Source organism: Myxine glutinosa, chromosome 5 (assembly GCF_964187855.1).
Source record: "Myxine glutinosa chromosome 5, kmMyxGlut1.1, whole genome shotgun sequence".
NCBI classification, from domain to species: domain Eukaryota; kingdom Metazoa; phylum Chordata; class Myxini; order Myxiniformes; family Myxinidae; genus Myxine; species Myxine glutinosa.
In genome coordinates, this window is record NC_136265.1 from 47,029,694 (window position 1) to 47,053,693 (window position 24,000).

Genomic DNA, 24,000 nt, shown 5'->3' on the forward strand with positions numbered 1-24,000 from the left:
ATGTACAGTCTGATCCTTTCATTTACCTGATCCAACATATAATGACATGCATGTTCTGATCCTTTCAATGACCTGATATAACACGTCATAATGTAATGTACAGTCTGATCCTTTCATTTACCTGATCCAACATATAATGACATGCATGTTCTGATCCTTTCAATGACCTGATATAACACGTCATAATGTAATGTACAGTCTGATCCTTTCATTTACCTGATCCAACATATAATGACATGCATGTTCTGATCCTTTCAATGACATGATGCAACAGGTTATAACATGATGCATGTTCTGCTACTTGCAATTATCTGATATAACATGTTATGTCATGCACGGTCAGATTATTTCAATGACCCGATGTAACATGCTATAATGCCATGCATGTTCTGATCCAACATGTTATAATATCATGTATGTTCTGATCCATTCAAAGACCTGATCTGACCTGTTATGTCATGAACGGTCTGCTCCTTTCAATGACCTAACCCAACAAGCAATAGTAATTGGCAATAATATGAATAATAACACGACTCCCCCTGGCACTCCCGTTGTGAGCGGGTGTGCACTTGTGCTCAGAAACCGAAATTGTGACTTCAAAGGCCAATGGGGTTCAGCACGTCTGTCTTCTTGAGAACACGTTACGATCGTTCCAGTGAAAACACCGCACACGATAAGAAAGTTTTTTTTTTTTGTTTTTTTTTGAACAGCACAGCGACAGGTCCGAAGAAATCCATGTTAACCGCTTCGTCTAGAGAGGTAAACGAGATCACGAAAGGGGCAGAAAAATGGAGGGGCAGCCATAATGTGAGAATTTGAAGCCATTATAATTTCGGCTTGCTCTTAGTTTTATTTAAAAAGTGCTCGTTATTGGCCGCAAGCGCATTTTCTGCTGTTACAGGAAACCGAAAAGTCTATCAATTCACTCTTCACTCTTTTGCTAGCTCGAGGCTTTGTCGAGCAGAGTGCACGCATTTAATCAGGCTGCCGCACTTATGCATCGGCGCCTCCAACTGATGTTTTTCATACAATTGGCGGCATGGATGTTAAAATCGGCCACATTTAGTGTTTGGAAGACAAACCCGATGACTTGTCGATGGATCTAACACGTGGCTATGGCAATCAAGTGTGTGTGTGTGTGTGTGTGTGTGTGTGTGTGTGTGTGTGTGTGTGTGTGTGTGTGTGTGTGTGTGTGTGTGTGTGTGTCCCGGGGAAAAGGAACAAGCTCCTCCGGGGAAAAGGAACAAGCTCCTCCGGGGAAAAGGAACAAGCTCCTCCGGGGAAAAGGAACAAGCTCCTCCGGGGAAAAGGAACAAGCTCCTCCGGGAAAAAGGAACAAGCTCCTCCGGGAAAAAGGAACAAGCTCCTCCGGGAAAAAGGAACAAGCTCCTCCGGGAAAAAGGAACAAGCTCCTCCGGGAAAAAGGAACAAGCTCCTCCGGGAAAAAGGAACAAGCTCCTCCGGGAAAAAGGAACAAGCTCCTCCGGGAAAAAGGAACAAGCTCCTCCGGGAAAAAGGAACAAGCTCCTCCGGGAAAAAGGAACAAGCTCCTCCGGGAAAAAGGAACAAGCTCCTCCGGGAAAAAGGAACAAGCTCCTCCGGGAAAAAGGAACAAGCTCCTCCGGGAAAAAGGAACAAGCTCCTCCGGGAAAAAGGAACAAGCTCCTCCGGGAAAAAGGAACAAGCTCCTCCGGGAAAAAGGAACAAGCTCCTCCGGGAAAAAGGAACAAGCTCCTCCGGGAAAAAGGAACAAGCTCCTCCGGGAAAAAGGAACAAGCTCCTCCGGGAAAAAGGAACAAGCTCCTCCGGGAAAAAGGAACAAGCTCCTCCGGGAAAAAGGAACAAGCTCCTCCGGGAAAAAGGAACAAGCTCCTCCGGGAAAAAGGAACAAGCTCCTCTGGGAAAAAGGAACAAACTCCTCCGAAAAAGGAACAAACTCCTCCGAAAAAGGAACTGTCAGTCTCAAAACATCTTGAAGAACTTTCAAATCCAGATAGCTATCTCCCACTTTCAATGCTTAAGCCACAGCCAGACTACCATTCAGAACTGATGAACTGACGATGACAGGTATAACTGGCAGTTTAACCTGGAAGATGGCCATATTGTGTCAAGACAGTTGCAGTTATATCGATCAGTTTCACCCTGGTTCTTGTGCGACATCAGTTGCAAAATGGCACCTCTAGCTGAAATCCTTTGCGAAATGTACACTGTGGGATCCAATTGCGATGGAACAATCTTGCCAAAAGAAAAACAAAGGAAAAGAATGCCGATAGATAGACTGGAAAAGGAGGTCGCACGTAAATATTTGGGGAATTGCACGGCAGAAGCGCCAAAAAAATTAAAATAAATACACCACAAATGACATGACATGCGAATGTCTTTCAAAATGTTTGATTCCCTTTTTAGAAGTGAAACCCTGCATTGAGAAGCGTCACGTGTTTGTTCGATCAATTTCCACCTGCGCGGCGACTCGAAGCAACACTTGGGGTTTTTTTGGCAGGTGCTCTGCATATATCATCAGACAATATCAGTTACAGCCGTCATTGTAATTGCTGACAGCTTTTTAAAAAATGTTACACTACCTTTTGCACCTGCCAGTTATCAGTACCATTCTCCTTATGTCAGTCGTGAACGGCAAGTGTGGACGAGGTTTAGAGTTGCTACCCTGAGTGATGACACCCAATTACATTAGATCCCAGTTTTGTTGGTCACATGTGACCGCCTTTCTGAATTTATTGGCAGCAGAGAATGACCGATGTACTATTTATCAATGGCACTTCATAAAACATCAACATAATGTTCAAAGTTGGTGACCATCCCCCTAGACAGAGCCAATTATGGTTGACCACGAGCAACTGGCATTTGTGATGACAAATTCCTTATCAGTCCGAAGCCAGAAAGGTTTGGAACCACAACCGCACTGATGAAAGCCTCCCGAGGTTGGATGTATCGGCATCTTAACAGAAGGAATTTATAATCGACTTCCTGTTGAAAATCTGCTGGGGTTGTGGATGGCATCATGCTGGCATGAAGAAGGTAAAGATTCATATGGTCGATGGTACATTGTGTACCAGCCACACTTGAGAGGATGCAACGTATTTTTGGGGAGCCCTGCTTTAAGTTGGACTAAAGTGATGGCTCAGGATAAGGGTCTGGAGACATCCTGGAGAGCATCACGTGAATTGCGCCATGCAAGTTCACCTAAAGTACGACCTTGAAACAGATTGTGGGAGCCAATGAACCAGGTCAACGTGCATCCTTCAGCCCATCTTTGAGCCAATTGGATGCAACATGTCAGTGACGGTGTGGTTCACTTTCCCAGATGATGATTCAAATTCATGGATGCTCATCCCTAAAGTGCTCAGGTGAGGACAATTCTCCCAACAAATAGAGTTCAAGCCATTATCATCAATGAACCAAACGTTGAACAGAGTGTCTTGGTGTTGCCGCACCAATTTCTGCACGACTTTGCGGTCACCTTCCCAGTAGTCAGGCCAGGAATTTGAACAATTTGTTCAGGGTGCAGGCAATAACTTGCCTTCTCTTCGAGGACACCGTTGGCATCTTTAAAATCCACCAACTAAAGCTAGAAGATGGCACGCCCAGATACACATCCATCTGTTTGACGGCGCACACATTGATGCATCGCCCTGCATATGAAACACGAGGGTGAAGATTCATAGCTGGGCTGAGATTCAAACCACAGCAACAAATCCCATTTTCACCAAAAAAATAAATAATGAGTATGGCATTTCCTGCTTAAAGCAAATCAGTCACCAGAACCTTGTACACAAAGCAGGGAGGAGGTTGCGCTTTTTGATGAATAGCACCCACTCCCTAAAAAACATCATAGGATTCATCAAAACCCTGAAACAACACCGTTTCATCCATATCGACACCAACTGTGGACAAACAGCGTATTAATGAAGTAGCCTCTCCCTTTCGATATAATCAACCGTTATTTGCAATCAGACAGCAACATCATTGATGGACATTGATCTTTTGTGTAACCACTCTTCCAAACATTGTAAATTTTCAGCACGTTTACGTCTCTTACCAACGACGGCCAGCACTCTAAACATCACGCATGGACATATAGGTGGTCCAGCTATTATTTCTTCCACTAGCAATAAGGTTCGTTTTTCTATCCCAGATAGCTGCCAAACCACATGACCTACGACGCAACCATATTCACACTATATGCAATGGTGAGATATTTGTAAAATTAGCATCGCTAGGGTAAGCACTTTCAGAGAAACAATTTTTTGAATATTTTCCTTAAATACAATATGGTTGCCAAACCATGTGACAGACGACTTTTTTTTTTTCTTTCCCCCCCCCCCCAACATTATATCACCATGTGTAATCAAACAATTTCACATCGCTCTGTTTGGTGCTTTCAAAGAATAATTTAATTTATGCAGTTTTTGCATAAAATCCAATATGGCTGCCAGACTATGTGACCAATGATTTAATCGTTTTCAAAATTTATTCCCCAGTGCTAAGAGTGCATCGAACTAGTGTCATTCTGGAATGGCAGATTTTTTGAGGATTTCATTTTCAATCCAATATGGCTGCCTAACCACATGGCCAATGACCTCAAATTAATTCTCATACATCAAATTAATTCCACCCCACTCCACCCTCCAGGTCTTTAAAACAGCTGTTCACCACCATCTCTTATCTTCCCCCATCCAAAACCTTGATCTTTTCTACCCCCGTTAATTCACCCCAGATCCACTTTTTTGAAATACCAACTTCTGTCCTGGAAGTCCTTGGTGTCCTTATGTTTTATACTTCTCCACACCCCCCCCCCCCCCCAAGCCCTCTCCCTCCCACACATCTCCCTGCTCTCAAATGTTGTGTTTGTGTGCTTCCCCTTCTCTCCCCATCTTGTCTTCCGCTCCCTCTTTTTATATATTTTTTGTCTGGTTCATTTGTTTGTGAAATAAATGTTAGCTCTTTCACGAGCCTCATGAAAGCCACCACCATGAAAGCCAAAGGTCAGGGCAGGTATTCAGTATACCAAAAAAAAAAAAATAATAATTAAAAAAATCAGTACAATGTGACCTATTATGTGATTTAGAAAATTTACAGGAGGTGCTCCTATGGTGAAAATTATATCAGACCAACGCTTTTAGAGAAAAAAAAAAAACGTTTTGTGTTCATACAAAAACGGACCCAAATGCAAAAAAAAATTTTTTTTTTTTTTTTTTTAAAGGACCATGCATGGTCCCCACTACTTATGTACATCATACACGGAGTACAAAAGGGTTGACTAATCTATTACACACACACATATATATATATATAGTATATATGCACTCTGTCAAAGCGTCTTTGGGCTCCCTGAAAAGCGCTATATAAAATAAATGCAATATTATTATTATTATTCCCATGAATACCATCTACTTTCTATTGTTTTCAGGAGCGATTGCAGCAGTGGTTTGTCGCATATACACTGCTCAAATAAAGGTATGAGCAATTTGTACAATAAATGAAGGTTTTTGTACGCAATTTCGGTTTTAGCCCAAGTTTTCAAGGCCGATTTGCCTGAAAAGACAAGAGTACAGAAGGGTCGACCGTCATTTTGACGGGCTTTTCAGCTGGTTAATTTACAAATGGGAGAGGAAGAGGAAGGAAGGAAAATAAATGGAATGGTTTGATTTGAAGGCAAAGAAAAGGAAACTGAATTTAAAGGGTTTAGCGGTCACCTCCTCAAAAACATATCGTCCATATCATTCATAACTGATAAATTAAGCATGTCGCTCATAACTGACAGGTATGAAGCATAGTGTGGATACAAGGTTTAAAAAGGCCTTCCCATATCTACAGAGTACTTGCTAGCCATCACATAATAATTCATTCTTGTACCATGCCCTCTCCACACCGTGTCAGTTCTGCTGAAAGAGTTTCTTGGCTCAGGTTACAATCCTGGATGGTTGAGCACTCCGACAAAGGAGGTCAGGGCAGGAATTTGTTTCAGCGTGCTCTTTGAGGAGGACAGTGGGATGTTTAACGTCCACCAACCAATATCAGAAGATGGGACGAACAAGTTTAACGTCCATCCGAGGGACGTTGATAAAGCATCACCCAACCTGTGAAACACCAGGATGACAGATTAGAGCTGGAGGTACTTCAAATCAAGCAATACAGCTCAGACGTGTGTGTGTGTGTGCGTATATGTGAACAACAACCATTTTAAGGCCATTTTCCCTGCTAGAGTGGGGGTTAACCATGTGTGTGTGTGTGTATATATATATATATATATATATATATATATATATATATAATTCCAGTAATCTCTGTGTGTATGTTTGTATGTTTGTATGTATGTATGTATGTATGTATGTATGTATGTATGTATGTATGTATGTTTGTCTGTGACCGCTGTTTCTCGACAACTACCGGTCCGATATACTTGAAACTTGCCAGGTATATTGCTGGGGACCCGAGGATGTGCCTTTTCAAGGTTTGAAATTAATCGGACAAGTAGTTACCGAGCTATGGCGATTTAGCCGTTCGCCGTTCGCTTTGGCGTTGCGAATGGACCAAACCATTTCATGTAAATAGAGGGGGGGGGGGGGGGGGTTCTGTGGTCGTTGCGAATGGACCAAACCATTTCATGTAAATAGAGGGGGGGGGGGGGGGAATTGTCACTGTACTCGCAAGCCGTTCGCCGTTCGCTTTGGCGTTGCGAATGGACCAAAACATTTCATGGACCAAACCATTTCATGTAAATAGAGGGGGGGGGGGATTGTCACCGTACTCGCACCCACGTACCCACGTACCGGCATTGCACCCACGTACGGGCATGCCCTAGTATATATAAAACACACACTAGCTTGGCTCGGCTCGCTACACCACGCGTCGTTACTGAGGAACGGGCTTATTTTAGCTGAGGATAATGACTGTACCTGAGTTGTTGTGTTGTCATGATTTACACCAATCATAATACAAACAATTATTTTACACAAATTTATTTGAAGTGTTTGTGATATTAAATTTTGATAAGCAATTTAGGTTGAAGATTTAGATTGAAAAAAAAGAAAAAAAAAAAAAAAAGAACCCCTCAGCACATACATAGGGGAGGGGTAGGTGCAGACTGGAAGTTTGGGACGATCACACCTCACCACCACGTCATTCAAAACACCTCACCACATCATTCAAAACACACATCATTCAAAACACCTCACCACCACGTAATTTAAAACACCTCACCACCACGTAATTCAAGACACCTCACCACCACGTAATTCAAAACACCTCACCACCACGTTATTCAAAACACTTCACAACCACGGAAACAAAAGTTTCAGGGATTAGTTCAGTGACAACACAGACGCTGTCCAGATATGTGGATATATAGATAAATGACTACCAGAGTTGCTGTTTTGTCATGTTTTACACCAATCAATTCAAACAAATATTTTGCACAAATGTATTTGTAATATACGTGATATTACATTTTATAAACAATTGAAGTTGAACCCCTCAGTCCCCTTTGCACAAGTTCCAAAAAAAAAAGGAAAAAAAAAAAAAAAAGATTTTTTTTCTTCAAAATAAATAACCTAAGGACATACACACGGGAGAGGTAGGTGCATACCAGAAGTTTGGTAGGATTTCACAAAAGTTTGAGGGAGTAGTTCAGTGACAACACAACACGATGTGTGTATGTGTGTATGTGTGTATGTGTGTATGTGTGTATGTGTGTATGTGTGTATGTGTGTACGTGTGTGTACGTGTGTGTACGTGTGTGTACGTGTGTGTGTGTGTGTGTGTGTGTGTGTGTGTGTGTGTGTGTGTGTGTGTGTGTGTGTGTGTGTGTGTGTACGTGTCTCGGCTTTCCTGCCAGCCCATAGAATAATGGAACCATTAAAATGTCTAACTTAACTCATGCATTCTTTGTATCCTAACGCAAACGAGAGCAAAATAACCTCATTCAACATTCATCTATCACTGAGCAACAGCCAGTTGAACATGTGAAGAGATCCACATTTATCGTGAAACATACCAGGTAGCCAATGAAGACATTTTCTATTTTATTACATTGCAGCGATGTGGACAGTCAGAATGGTCAGACATCACTCAGAGATGACATTTCAAAGCATTAATCATCCTAAACTCGTTTGAGTGCCACATCGTTGAAGCTCAACCCAGTTACACAGCTGCATGCAGGATTCTTCTGTTAACTTCAAACACAATTAGGCTGTTGAAGTGAACAGAGCTTTCATGCTCTTGGGAACTTTCTACGCTGCTCATATTTATTAATCAAAGCAAGCATCTTACATTTACATCGTTATCATTGACAATGAACCGAGGGCATGGACTCCGAAGAAAAACAATCAAAGATGGAATCAGATGAAAGAGAGAGAGGACATAAAGCAGCAATTACATCAACCAAAATGGGTGTCTTCAAACAACAATAAAATTAAAAAACGAGCAATGGGAGGTCAACCCTAACAAAGACAAACCCTAAACGGAGGAAGGCAAAACAGAGGCATGAACCCGAAAGCCAGAGAGGAGGATCCCAAGAGGGAGAGAGAAGAGCAAATCAGACAGGGAGGAGAGCGCGAGAGACGCAAACCCCCGGCACCGAGAGGGACGCAAAACCCGACAGAGTGACGCAAAACCCGACAGTGACGCAAAACCGACAGAACCGAAACAGAGATATACTAATCCGAAGCAGAGACAAATGCCCAGACAGACGGGCGGACCGTAAACCGAGACGGGCGGACCGTAAACCGAGACGGGCGGACCGTAAACCGAGACGGGCGGACCGTAAACCGAGACGGGCGGACCGTAAACCGAGACGGGCGGACCGCAAACCGAGACGGGCGGACCGCAAACCGAGACGGGCGGACCGCAAACCGAGACGGGGGCGGACCGCAAACCGAGACGGGGGCGGACCGCAAACCGAGACGGGGGCGGACCGCAAACCGAGACGGGGGCGGACCGCAAACCGAGACGGGCGGACCGTAAACCGAGACGGGCGGACCGTAAACCGAGGCGGGCGGACCGTAAACCGAGGCGGGCGGACCGTAAACCGAGACGGGCGGACCGTAAACCGAGACGGGCGGACCGTAAACCGAGACGGGCGGACCGTAAACCGAGACGGGCGGACCGTAAACCGAGACGGGCGGACCGTAAACCGAGACGGGCGGACCGTAAACCGAGACGGGCGGACCGTAAACCGAGACGGGCGGACCGTAAACCGAGACGGGCGGACCGTAAACCGAGACGGGCGGACCGTAAACCGAGACGGGCGGACCGTAAACCGAGACGGGCGGACCGTAAACAGAGACGGGCGGACCGTAAACCGAGACGGGCGGACCGTAAACCGAGACGGGCGGACCGTAAACCGAGACGGGCGGACCGTAAACCGAGACGGGCGGACCGCAAACCGAGACGGGCGGACCGCAAACCGAGACGGGCGGACCGCAAACCGAGACGGGCGGACCGCAAACCGAGACGGGCGGACCGCAAACCGAGACGGGGGCGGACCGCAAACCGAGACGGGCGGACCGCAAACCGAGACGGGCGGACCGTAAACCGAGACGGGCGGACCGTAAACAGACGGGCGGACCGTAAACCGAGGCGGGCGGACCGTAAACCGAGGCGGGCGGACCGTAAAGAGGCGGGCGGACCGTAAAGAGGCGGGCGGACCGTAAAGAGGCGGGCGGACCGTAAACCGAGACGGGCGGACCGTAAACCGAGACGGGCGGACCGTAAACCGAGACGGGCGGACCGTAAACCGAGACGGGCGGACCGTAAACCGAGACGGGCGGACCGTAAACCGAGACGGGCGGACCGTAAACCGAGACGGGCGGACCGTAAACCGAGACGGGCGGACCGTAAACCGAGACGGGCGGACCGTAAACCGAGACGGGCGGACCGTAAACCGAGACGGGCGGACCGTAAACCGAGACGGGCGGACCGTAAACCGAGACGGGCGGACCGTAAACCGAGACGGGCGGACCGTAAACCGAGACGGGCGGACCGTAAACCGAGACGGGCGGACCGTAAACCGAGACGGGCCGACTGTAAACAGAGACAGACCTCCCCGCCCGTAAACAGAGACAGACCGCCCCGCCCATAAACAGAGACAGACCAACAAACCCTAAACAGAGAAACACTAAACAGAGAAACGCTAAATAGGTGAAGCTATTACAGAAACCCATCAAAGCCGAAGCTTCCAAGGAAAGTGAAACACCTTTGAAAAGTTTCCGGCACAAAACAAAGTACTGTACTAAGAGGCTTCTCATACGTCGTGATGCCAATCGAAATTACGCAAACGAACTTGGAATTGTACAACTTAATTTGGTGAAGATGAAAAGTATTTCGACAAACAGTGTAGTTAAATAAATATAGAACCCTGTAAAGCCCCTTTCAAACAAGTTACAAAAAATATCCTTACTGGTTAACATGGTGCTAATCGGTGGAATTAACAAAATGTGGTTCAACTCCACTTTGTGCAAAAGGCAGAGCATAATCTGAAACATCCTGTCTGGAAAGAAACAGATCCCATTCGGGGATGGTGTCTGCTGCCACCGAGCTAGCAAGCTGTGAGTGACAATTCACATTTATTGCCACATCTGATGCAATTAAAATGCTCTGATGGCGGCGAGGTGCTCCATTTGAAACCATTCGATATATGTAGCTTTTCAATGCCCATCGCGTCTGTAAAAATATATATTTGTATTGGTGTCAAAGCCAGTGACCAATTGCAATTTAATAATAGGGTTAAACAAAGGGGTCGCCCGATGGAGGTTCGAGGGACGCGATAGGTCTATTTACGATACAAGGATAACGCGTTGCAGAGTTGACCCTTCGCTCCAACAGTATGCACCTGTCCATTTTACCCCATTCCTGAACTTCTCGGTCTCAATGGGGGCTCTTTCTTTACTTATGCCCCCCTTAATGTCAGTGTGCGCCAAATTGCAAAAATGCATTAGGAGGCACGAATTATACACAGAATGGCAGTGGCACCATGTAACCCAGGATATGTTATAAACAGAGGAGCTGTTCAAACAAGCCACAGCAGTCTGGCTCTGCGATTCGTGCAATATCTGCTCCGAGCAATATCGTAGACAGCCTCGGAGGCCAATTAACGGTTCCCTTTCATAACGCCTGCGCAGCTCTACTGGGAGTTCACGGTTCGTCGCTACGTCAGCACCGCAAACATGCGTCTGTCTCTATACCCGGCACCTCCCGACACGCCTTGTCTGCACCCAGAACCTCCCGACATGCCCGTCTCTGCCCCCAGTAGGTATCCAGCTCAAAGCAGAGCAGAGCTGTGAAAGCCAGAAAAAGACAGATTACACAGGGATGATGGGTTGTGGTGGGGGTCACCGATCAGCATCGTCCATTTAGCGACGGAGCTCCTCTGTTGCCACATAAAATCTCCAAGGTAATGCATCCACACCGTGAAGATCCCATTGCGGCCTTTTTCGCACCATAAAAAGACACGTGCACGCACTGCATGGAGACCTGCCGCTGGGAAAGACGATTGAAGCTCACATGGAGCACCACCCATCCACCATCATGCCATAGAAGTCAGGGGTCATCATCGGAACACCATTAGGAGAACCCAAGAGTGCGAGAGTTGGAGATTTGGGAGCGAAGGTGGGTTATGGAAGTGGGAGACGGATTGGGGGGCAAGAAGTGGGGAAGTTCCATGGACGCTCTCCATACAGGTGTATGGACTGATGAGATATATTAGTAAAAGTAAGAGTAATTGCCCGAGTGTTACACAAGCGACAACTGGAAAGACGCGTCCATGAATCAAATGGAGCCGATAGTTTATCGACAGGGTGGCAGACATGAGGGTTCATGAGGGAAAACTGACGACAAAGTTCGACGTCACAAGCTCGAGTATAAAATAACCCTCACGTGTCCCGTCCTCCTGTACCATCCTCTTGGGACGAGACGCACCTGCCTAGTCGTCACCAATTGCAGGGGGGGGGGGGGGGGGGGGAAAGAAACCTCGAATTACGTTAATTATCAGCAAAACGATTAATCTCTCCAATGAAACCCTGGCACGAGGTTGCCACATGGTGCAGCCACGGCGAGTTTTGGCACCATTTGGTAGATTGCATGTGGTACGACCATAGCAAGTCGGTGCGGCCATTTGAGGATTGCATTTGGTGCGACCGGAGCGAGTTTGGTCGGGAAACTGAGGAATCCACATTCTACAACCATAGCATGTTTGGCGCCAATCTGAAAACTCCACTTGGTGCGACCATAGCTGGTGTGGTCTGGAAACCGAGGATTCCTCTTGGTGTGACCACAGCGATATTGGTCACAAACCTGAGGAATCCTTTGGTCACTTGGCGTGACCATAGCGAGTTTGGTCGGGAAACCGAGGATTCCACGGTGCGACCGTAGAGAGTTTAGTCGGGAAACCGACGATTCCTTGTGATGCGACCACAGCGAATTTGGTCAGGAAACTGAGGATTCCTCATGGTGCGACCAAGCAAATTTGGTCAAGAAAGAGGATTCCTCATGGTGCGACTACAGCAAATTTGGTCAAGAAAGAGCATTCCTCATGGTGCGACCACAGCGAATTTGGTCAAGAAGGATGATTCCTCATGGTGCGACCACAGCAAATTTGGTCAAGAAAGAGGATTCCTCATGGTGCAACCACAGCAAATTTGGTCAAGAAGGATGATTCCTCATGGTGCGACCACAGCAAATTTGGTCAAGAAAGAGGATTCCTCATGGTGCGACCACAGCAAATTTGGTCAAGAAGGACGATTCCTCATGGTGCGACCACAGCAAATTTGGTCAAGAAGGACGATTCCTCATGGTACGACCACAGCAAATTTGGTCAAGAAAGAGGATTCCTCATGGTGCGACCACAGCAAATTTGGTCAAGAAAGAGGATTCCTCATGGTGCGACCACAGCTAATTTGGTTGCGAACATGAGGTTTCCTCTTGGTCACTTGGTGCGACCATAGCAAGTTTAGTCGGGAAACTGAGGATTCCTCTTGGTGCGACCACAGCGAGTTTGGTCGGGAAACTGAGGATTCCTCGTGGTGCGACCACAGCAATATTGGTCACAAAGTTGAGGAATCCTCTTGGTCACTTGGTGCGACCATAGCAAGTTTAGTCGGGAAACTGAGGATTCCTCTTGGTGCGACCACAGCGAGTTTGGTCGGGAAACTGAGGATTTCTCTTGGTGCGACCACAGCGAGTTTAGTCGGGAAACTGAGGATTCCTCGTGGTGCGACCACAGCAAGTTTGGTCAGGAATGAGAGGATTCCTCATGGTGCGACCACAGCGAGTTTGGTCAGGAATGAGAGGATTCCTCATGGTGCGACCACAGCGAGTTTGGTCAGGAATGAGAGGATTCCTCATGGTGCGACCACAGCGAGTTTGGTCACAAACCTGAGGATTCCTCATGGTGCGACCACAGCGAGTTGGTCAGGAATGAGAATTCCTCATGGTGCGACTACAGCGAGTTTGGTCAGGAATGAGAGGATTCCTCATGGTGCGACCACAGCGAGTTTGGTCACAAACCTGAGGATTCCTCATGGTGCGACCACAGCGAGTTGGTCAGGAATGAGAATTCCTCATGGTGCGACCACAGCGAGCTTGGTCAGGAATGAGAGGATTCCTCATGGTGCGACCACAGCGAGTTTGGTCAGGAATGAGAGGATTCCTCATGGTGCGACCACAGCAAGTTTGATCAGGAATGAGAGGATTCCTCATTGTGCGACCACAGCGAGTTTGGTCACAAACCTGAGGATTCCTCGTGGTGCGATCGTAACGAGATGTGGCGCGAACCCGAAGATCCGGTCACACATCGTGCCACGAGAGGCCCGTTCATCAACATCCGCAGTCATTCGGCTCATTCGCTCCACGAGTGTTTCAGTGCGGTGTCTCATTCCCTCGCCTCGTCTTCCTTCGGCGCGCACGCGCCGCACGGACACCCGGCGCCGCCACATACTTTCAATAGTCAATGAACACGCGACCTTGCTCTCGGATCGATATGGCGGCTGATTAAAATTGGCAACGCTGGGCTGAGCAGCGTGCAGGTGATTGGGGTTGGGGGGGGATATTCAGTGCAGACGTGGATCTGGGGTCGTGTGAGTGGCCACGACTAGTGATGGGATGGAGGGATATCGGGGGGTCTGTAAGGGGGCTCACGACCTTGTGCTCTCGTTCATCGCATCGATTGCTCGTCGTTGCCTTCTCAAGACCACACGTTGCACTCACTCGCCGATTATCGTTTCCGTCGGCACGGAACACGCAACGCATCACGCTCTCCATACTATTGACGAATGGACGCCCTGCGCGGACTCATTAAATTAACGCATCAATGACAAATCAGCCACACGGACGGATAAAGACATCGACTGGGAGAAGCCGCTCGGGATGTTCGGACAGGACGCGGAGCTCGCACGCCGCCTGCGGACGGCGCCGCGCACCGTCGGATCCGTACCTTCCAGGGAGCGGGCGACGTAACCCGTGAGGCCGCAGAGGAGCAGCGAGGCCGCGGCGAGCATCGCTCCGAGGGTCTTCAGCCGCCGAGGAGACGCGTCGCCGCACCTCGAAAAAAGGCGGGAATCTCCCGAGCCGCGTCTCTGAGAATCGCCTTGGGTCGAGTGAACCTGGAGCCACGGGGTCCGACGAGGACGTGACCGAGGTTCGATTCGGGGTGACGTGTGCACCTTTATTTTGAACGTCCTTCGCCTCTTCTTTTCGGGACGTCCGGACGTATGGCGACTTGGATCAGGTACAGAGAGCGACCGGGTCTCATAGCGATGCTGCTCACGTGAGCTCCAGCCGCACACCCAGCCGAACGACCGCTGCCAGGGCCGTGGGAATGCTGGGAAAGGTGGTCGGTAAACAACACGATGAAGTAGAAGAAGAAGACCGAGGAAGAAGACTCAACAAAACCCCAGGTTCTCCTGCCGGAGCGCGCTCACCTGCGTCCCGCGCGTGCTGGGGAATTAGATTCAGCTGGCTACTCGGGAGCGCGCTCATTGGACGTCTCCAAAGCCGCGGGCCAATGGCGTGGTGCTGCGGATGAGGGGGCGGAGTTAAGGCGAGGAAGCGTGGGGAGGGGCGTGGCCGAGTCTCCGAGGCTGCGAGGCTCCGGGCGTGTAATGAAAACGCCAAGCCGATAGCGCTTCGCTCATTACTGGCGGCGGGTCGCCTGGATCGCTACGGGAAGGAAATTGCGATGGAAGCCAGAAAGATGAGTAAGGCAATCATACCCTCGGAGCATCGGGGTTAACGGTCTACCTCCTGAAACACCTTTTGATTCGAAGTTCGCAAATTAAATGCGGAATATTTGACGTATCTCACAATTTGGAAATTAAATACCAATTACTGATGGGACGTGTCGAGGAAAGACGGGCATGAAAGCGCGCTCCATTAGCGACTTATCGTCCATGAATCATTAGGATCCGGAGAGGAGCGGAGGCCGAGGGCGCATGATCCGTGCGTGCGTGCGTGCGTGCGTCCATGCCGCGCACTCGCCCTCACCTGCACAACGGTTCATCTGAAACCTCGGTGCAGTAACAAGGGTTTAAAAAAAAACCCCCACCCATCGACAATCATGATCGACCAATTAAAAGGCGGTTTGCACAGTTTACCCCATGACGTCACATTGTACTTTCTGCAACATTGAAAGCATTTCGAGGTCATCTGTCGAAGTTGCGCGAAACGCCCAGGTAACTGAACAAAGTATACTTGGCGTAACGAGTGTTTGAAGTTCCACGAGTGCTGACGGAGAGTCCTGAATTGCAAGATGAGGAAGAACACCTTTATTACATTGCCAGGAAAAGCAGCAGCACGATGTTTCCCTCCAAGGGGTAAGAAACAAAACCCAAAGAGGTCTGAGAAATGCCATTTATCCTCCTGGCTCCTTATTTGTTTATTTCTGTCTTCCCTCCAACTTTCACAGTGAGGATTCTGGCTGCAGGTGATTTAGTGAGAAGCGGAGGATGTAATGAGCGTGCGTTGAGCTGGGCCGTTCGGGTACGGTTCGGTCTGTGAAACTAAAAACAAATAATTGGTCATAGTTGGAAAGATCCATTTTAATGAACTAATGTGGCTGCTCCAACAAGGCACATTTCGAGTGACATTTCCAGCATATATATATACATATATATATATATACATATATACATATATACATACATATATATATACTGTACATATACATATATACATACATATATATATACTGTACATATACATATATACATACATACAAACATATATACATACACATACATATATATACACAACATTACATACACATACACATACACATACATACATACATATATACACATACATACATATACATACATACATATATACACATACATACATACACATACATACATGCATACATATATATACGTACATATATATATATATATATATATATATATATATATATATATATATATACAGACTTGGCATTTAATATGGATTTTTTTTTTCTTGACTTGGGTTTACTTTCTTAACTCAGTATATCAATCTGGTGAGTTTCTTTTACACTTCGGTGATTTATTTGTTAAAAGAACCATGTCACTGATTGTCTGTCGCAGCAAGAAGTCAACAACATGATTATATCACAGGTGGCATGGCAAAATGTACGGACAGGTGCATTTGATGATTGGCTTCACAGTCGGGTATACAAGGGTTGTTGCGTTCTGTATTAGTGGAAAACAACTGCTGCACGTCTCCAAAAGTTATTTCCGCTTCCTTTGGAGATGGTCCGTCAACTCGACAATGCTGTTTGTCATGGAGTGGTGGCTTTACGAAATTACGGCATGAAACAGTGTGCATTGCTCGGCAGTATGGCATCACTCAAGGTCAGGTGTCAAATATCCTGAAACGAAATGCTCAGAGGGGTGTCCCGACTCCAATACCGAGGCCAGGACGTCCCTGCAGAACCACAAGGAGGGATGATCGCCAGCTCCACCGGTTAGTCCGCAATGGCCGTACCAAGTCAGCTAATCGGCTTAGGGCTGAGTGGCAGCAACTGACAAATGTGCCTGTATCCAGAAGGCTAGTCAACCAACGACTGGTTCAAGCAGGCTATCGTGCCAGGCGTCCCCTGAGAAGGCCACGCCTGACCAGACAACACCGCCAGCGCCGATTGCAGTGGGCCAGAGAGCACCGTCAATGGCAGCCAGGACACTGGAATCACGTGATCTTCAGTGGGCGAGTCGAGATTTCTGGTCTATCGTCAAGATGGCCGCGTCCAAGTGCGCAGACAAGTGCATGAAGCCTACAACAAAGATTGTATCGTGCTAAGAGTCCAAGCTGGAGGTGGTGGGGTGACCATTTGGGCTGCTTTTCATGCAGGGGGCAAAACTGACCTGGTTGTTCTGAATGGAAACCTGAACCAGTTCAAGTACAGGGCCATTCTGGAAGAAACATTGCTTCCATTTGTTCATGCAGCCTTTTGAGGAAACTTTGTCTTCCAAGATGACAATGCACGGCCTCATCGTGCTCGCATGATCCAACACTGTCTTGCTGACCGTGGTGTAGAGCATATGGAGTGGCCTGCCATGTCCCCGGATATGAATCCGATAGAGAACTTGTGGGCAGAATTAACGCGTCAAATCGACCACTTGGACCAGAAGCCGACCTCTGTGCGTGAATTGCAGCAGGCTATTGTCACTGCATGGCAAGCGATTCCTGTCCAAACCTTGGCAAATCTCATGAACAGCATGCCTCAACGTGTACGTGCTCTCCTGAATGCTCATGGGGGTTACATGAAGTACTGAACTGTAATTTTACTGTCTGTAATCCCAGTCGTAATTTAACTTTTGTTTTTGTTAAAAAATTTTTTTGCTGATGTGCAAAATAAAGAGATACTTCTGGAAAACGCACAGAAGTTTAACACAGTACTGTCCGTGAATTGAGTTCGATATCAGTTTACATCACTTTCAAGGATCAATTTATTTGTTTCGAAATGTCAAATGTGGTTTTTGTTTCTTTTAAATGTCACATTAACAAAATCTCGAATAATTTCAACATAATTCCAATTAACTTTTGGTTCTAAGTCATCTTGAAGAGTAAGTTCACCCCCCAAAAAAAATATTCCATATAAAATGCCAAGTCTGTGTATATATATATATGTATATATATATATATATGTATATATATATATATATATGTATATATATATATATATATGTATATATATATGTATATGTATATATATATATATATATGTATATATATATATATATGTATATATATATGTATATATATATATATATATATATATATATATATATATATATATATATATATATATATATTGTGGATCTGCCGCCGGCCTCCTCCCCTTACCAGGGGGGGGGGGGGGGGGTTAGTCCCCTTGTCTTTGACTGGCCTGGCGGGACCCGGGACCTGTGACGTCCCTTCCGGACAGCGCGAAATAGGGTATTAGGACTAAAGTTCGCTATTACATAATTACTCATGCTTCCCTGAAACGAGGAAATATGCCCCGCACGAACCACGCGTGTTGAGACGCCGAGCGGTGCGTACACGCGATCTGTGCCGTTTAGGATGGTGAACCCGGTTCTAGTGATCTTATTCGTGCCACGCTTAGTCAATGGATAAATCACAAAAGCGGTCGAATTGGAACAAGGAATAACAGGTTTATTTACACTATACAATGATTCCAGAAAGAGGGGACACAGTGCAGCCTTAAACAGTCTTACTTAATACCCAGGACAAACGAGCCCATCACACACACACTCACACGGGGCTTGCAGCTGCAGGATGATGGTCCGCGTCCAGGGATGGCTCCCGTGCAGCTCCCTCCGGTCTCCGGCTCGTCCCATGCAGATGGTAAGAGGAGAAGGCAGGAGCTCTCCGCGTGTCGTTTGGACGCACAAGGTTATTACGGGGCGAACGGTAGGGTGTGGGCGCTGGTGCGGTTGACGGTTATCGCTGGCAGCTATTACCGCGTTTACTTGCGTGGCTGAAGTAGGCGCTATTCGCCCCCAGCGCGTCTGGCTGCAGCCGTGTATTCGTATCGCCAACGCCTCTTCTTCTTTTCCTCTGGCGCGTACGTTATACTGCGAGTTTACAGTTCAAAGCCTCACAACGCTTTTTGCAAGAAGTTCTCTCCACACAAGTCCTCAGGTAGCAAGTCCTCTCTCTCTCCTCTGTGAGTCCTTTCACCAAGCCCTCTCCCAACGAGTCCTTTCACCAAGCCCTCTCCCAACGAGTCCTTTCACCAAGCCCTCTCCCAACGGGTCCTTCACCAAGCCCTCTCCCAACGAGTCCTTTCACCAAGCCCTCTCCCAACGAGTCCTGTTCAAGGGCTTTGTGCAGCGACTTATATAGGCACTCCCCGCGAACCTTCTCGAACGTACCAGACGCGCCTCTCCACGCCCTCTCATGCCATGCCGCTAGAGCCCTGACTGGCTGGTGGCTCTTACCATCATCGCCTCTGACTCTCCGCCTTGACGCCGCCCCCACCCCGACCTCACGCTCCTCCTTCTCAGGCCTACCTCGTGTTACTCGACTAGTGAGCGAGCAAAGGGCAGCAAACTGAGCGGGCAGCCAAAGCGTAACAAACTGAGCGGGTCAGCCAAATGCGGCGCGGGATCAATTACGCCCATCGAGGTGGAATTGGAGGGTGGACGCAAAATGAACGGGACCTAATCTCATGTCTTTACACAACGCAGATATTAATAGGGGAAATGGCCTATACTTACACATACTATGACATAACTAATACTACAAGTGGGCCTACGTGTTGCTTGTGTGACTAACTATGGGGGGCAACCCTTTAACCTTTAATGATCAATATGTGCAAATCTCAATACCGTAGCACTGACCCCTCCCTTTCCAGACTCGTCCCCGAGTCGAACCCATACAGGTGAGAACAACCGGTTTTGAGAAAGGTTCGGGACTAGTTTTAAAATTACGTGTGACACTTAGATGTGGTTTCCCTCTACTTTTAATCTAACACCCTGTATGTGACAGTTTTACAACACTAGATAGGTCCCACCTACTGCGTTGTGTACTAACTAACAGACTCACACCCACAACGAACCGAATTGCGGAATTGATTCTCAAACTACACATAAAGCCGGTGGGGAGCATGTTATTTACAACACTAAACTAATTATTTACATCTCTATAACCCAGGACCTGTTCTTTTGTGGAAAGAAGTTTGGAGGGGAGAAAACACAGCAATGCACCAATGCACCAATACACCAATACACAAAAATGCACAGTTCACCATTTCAAATGTCATATTAAATGTCACATTTGCTGCTTGGCTGCTGCTTGGCTGCATCTTCTTGCTTCCTGCTTCGTCTTCGGTGTGCCATAATAAAAACTTACAGGTCTTCTTTCCTGACACACCAGAATAAAATGCACGAACCATGTCCGTTTTTATTTGCCAGCAGGGCCAATCTTATGGTCCATCTGCGTGACATTGACGCCACTTAAAGCCAGCGGTCCGCAGGTGCAAGGTAAGTTTGCAGCAAATGACTGCTCAGCAAAGATGCCAGGCCACAGAACGTGTGGTCCATAAGGTGTATTGGTGCAGCAAAAGGTAGCAGGGGTGCCGCATAAGTGTAGCCACGTGCCGCAGCACAGTTCAGGGTTCCTGCACACTCACCTCCAAAATGAGTCCATGGGTGGGGAGGAAGACAAAGCACAGTTAGCAGAGGAAAGGACGCAAGGGTACACATCAATACAAGGCAATGCAACATGATGGGCGCGGGAGAGCGAGCAGAGAAAGCTCGTCCCTAACCGTTCGTAACCCCCCATGTCAGCCTACACTACCCTTGCCCCTCCCTGTATTTACACTTTACAAATTCGTCTCTACGTCTTGTCTCCCATATCCCCCTCTAAACCAAATTCGTCTTCCAATCCCTCCCAAGAAGGAAGAGATGGAATTACACACAATGTCAAATCACGGCGTGATGCGTCTCACCCACTCAAATCGTTCACAAAACCTGGTGTGGAGTTCCGTCTCCTTGGTGAGTGGATGTGGATGGTGCAAAGAGATTTCTCATCCTAACTATACTCTAATAACATTAACTCAGTTACACTACCCGGGGTCATGCCCTGTCAATCGGCATCTTTAAACTATGCAGTTCTAAAAACCAATTCCCACTGACCCACCCTGTGGTGCCCTCCAATTTGGGTCTCACTCCCCAATTTTTCACTGCTGTGCCTTTGCACAATTTCGGGGCTGGGTTGTGTGGCTCCACTAGCAGGTCCAACTACCTGCGCACCTCCGCCACTGAAGTCGCCACCCGAGCTTACCTTGCTCCTTGCGACTACCCTAAATCAGGGAAGGCCCCTCCTGGCTCTCTCACCCCTCGGATGCCCTCTCTGGCATTGGGCTACCCGGGTCCTTCTCCTGGATCCTCGGGCCCCACTGAACACTACTCTGACTCTAACTGGCTCCCAGAGCCTACCTGCGGCCTCACCTGGCCGACAGACTATCAGTGGCGGAGAGCCCCAATAACCATACACACCAACAAAGCCCACACGCCCAGCCATTTCCACAGACTCATGCACCCATCTAAGCACTTCCTTGCCACTACCTGCACCACAGGTGTCAGTATCCACCAATGTACCTAAACCCTCTACCTAACTTTAAACTACCCTCCCCGGGTAGCCGTGAAGGGGTCCATCTTCCCCCATTCACTCCTTCGCACCATGCATTCCACACCACTCATTCCACACCATTCATTCCACACACCATTCTCCCATCTCTACCGCCTCTGACATCAACTCATCCTGGGAATTCTTCCAAAGTAAATTGCTCTCTCTCATGCACAGATTTATCCCATCTCGTCTTCAGTTGTCATACCCTTCCTCCCGTCCATGGTACACGGAGTCTTGTGGTGAGGTTGTTGCCCAGAAACAACTTGCTTTAGTCTCCTGGAAAGCAAATCCAACGGAAGGAAATCTCATTTCCTTTCACAAAGCCCGAAACAAGTGTGTGTCCACCCTCAGGAGAGCCAGGAAACAATATCTCTCCGTTCTCAAGACCGAACTCTTTTATCTGTATATATAACCTGATATACAACCCAAAGGTTTTCAGAGTCACAAGTGTATGGAAGACTCACTGTGTTGCCCTGATGAAGCCCCAACAAGAGCGAAACCAGGTCGGTAACTGTGAGTTTTGCATACACTTGTGACAGGATCTGAATTTAACATCCATAATGACGCACTGCTAGATGGCCCCTCTCGAGCTTTGCAGGCAATGTGGACATGCGTGGCGATGACGTCATGACGTTCGCTCATTAGGTTGGGGCGCCAAATTACAGATATTAATATATATATATATATATATATATATATATATATATATATATAATGTTATGGATCTCCGACGTCAGCTCTCCTCTTATCAAGGGGGGGTCAATCCCCTTGTCCTTTTATCTGGCCGACGCGAGTCCTGGAAGTTATAACGTCCTTCCCGGCGTGGCGTTAGGTAGGGTTTGTTAGGCCTAGGGATTCGCTACTACCTAATTACTAACGCCGACCGGAAACGAGGGAATAACTCCCGCTCGAATCATGGATATGGATAGAATATGCCGAGCGGATAGCAATCCGCGATCCGAGCTGTTAACAGGTGACTAGACCCGATTCTAGCGGTTCCTAATCGTGCCACGCTTACCCAATTAGAGAAAAGACTGATGCGGTCGGATGGAGAGGAAACCAGGAAAATAGGAAGAACAGATGGGTTTATTAATTATGTACAAAGAAAGAAGAGGAAACGAAAGGAATATACAAGAGAGAAAGAGGAAGGAAAAGCACACAGGGCAGTCTTAATTACAGGCTTAACTTATTCCCTGGACAAACGGGCCCGTCTCACACACAGTCACTCACACGGGGATTGTAGAGGAACAGGTTGATGGTCACCAGCGCGTCCAGGCTCCAGTCCGGCTCCGGTCCAGGCGATGGAAAACCCGATAGGCAGCTCTTCACAGTGTAACGCGAACGGACAATTATATCACGGGGGGAAGGCTGGTATCCTGGCGGCATACGTAATATTTGTACGACTCGCGCCAAACACCTCCTCTCCAATGTCCTGTGCGCAAGCGCCAATTGTGCAAGTCCTTTCAACCACGATCAAGCGCATTCGTCCTCGCAGTGCTGTTACCAGTGCGCTCTCCCAACAAGTCCTGACAGCACACGCTTCTGCTGTAGGTTCTCCAAAATCACAGTAGTCCTTTTACCAAGCGCGCTTCCAACAAGTCCTGTAAATGTGCGCTCTCCCAATAAGTCCTGTAAAAGGGCTTTGTGCGCTCGCTTTTATAATCCAGCCAGCGATCGCTCCGCGAGCCCAAAAGCCACGCCTATCAGGCGATGTCACTACAGTCCTGGATGGCTGGTTCTTGCTTACCGGCTCCGCCCTGGCGCTGGCACACCTTCTCACTGGCGCTCCGCCCCCTTTTCCGGGCCTCACCTCGTGGCTTATGGCGGTGTTTGAGCGAGCTCAAGCTCAAGGGCAGCGAACGCTGCTAACAAAGGCGCGTAACAAATTTGGAGGGCCATGGGGCACAGAAATGAGGGCGCACTTAATGGCGTCGCTTGGAGAAGGAGGCTGTCAAAATGGACGAATGGGGCCTACTCCTTATTTGATTGACACAACGCAGATTAAACTATTGGAAACGTGGCCTTATCTATACACATACTAAGGAAAAACTGAAGTCCTATGGTGACCTACGTGTTGCTTGTGGCCTATCTATGGGGTGTTACCTTCAACCTTTAATGATGTCATATTTACACAAGTGTGGGTTCTCAAAACCGCAACAATACTTCTTCCGCAACAACAATATACAGTGAAACCTTGACTTACGAGTTTAATTCGTTCTGTGACCGAGCTCGTAACTCAATTTGCTCGTTTCTCAAATTAAATTTCCCCATTAAAATGAATTGAAATGCTATTAATCCGTTCCAGCCCCCCAAAAACCACACCAATTTTTTTTGTTACGTGTTTTTAAATAAGAAAAATGTACTTTATAAATAACA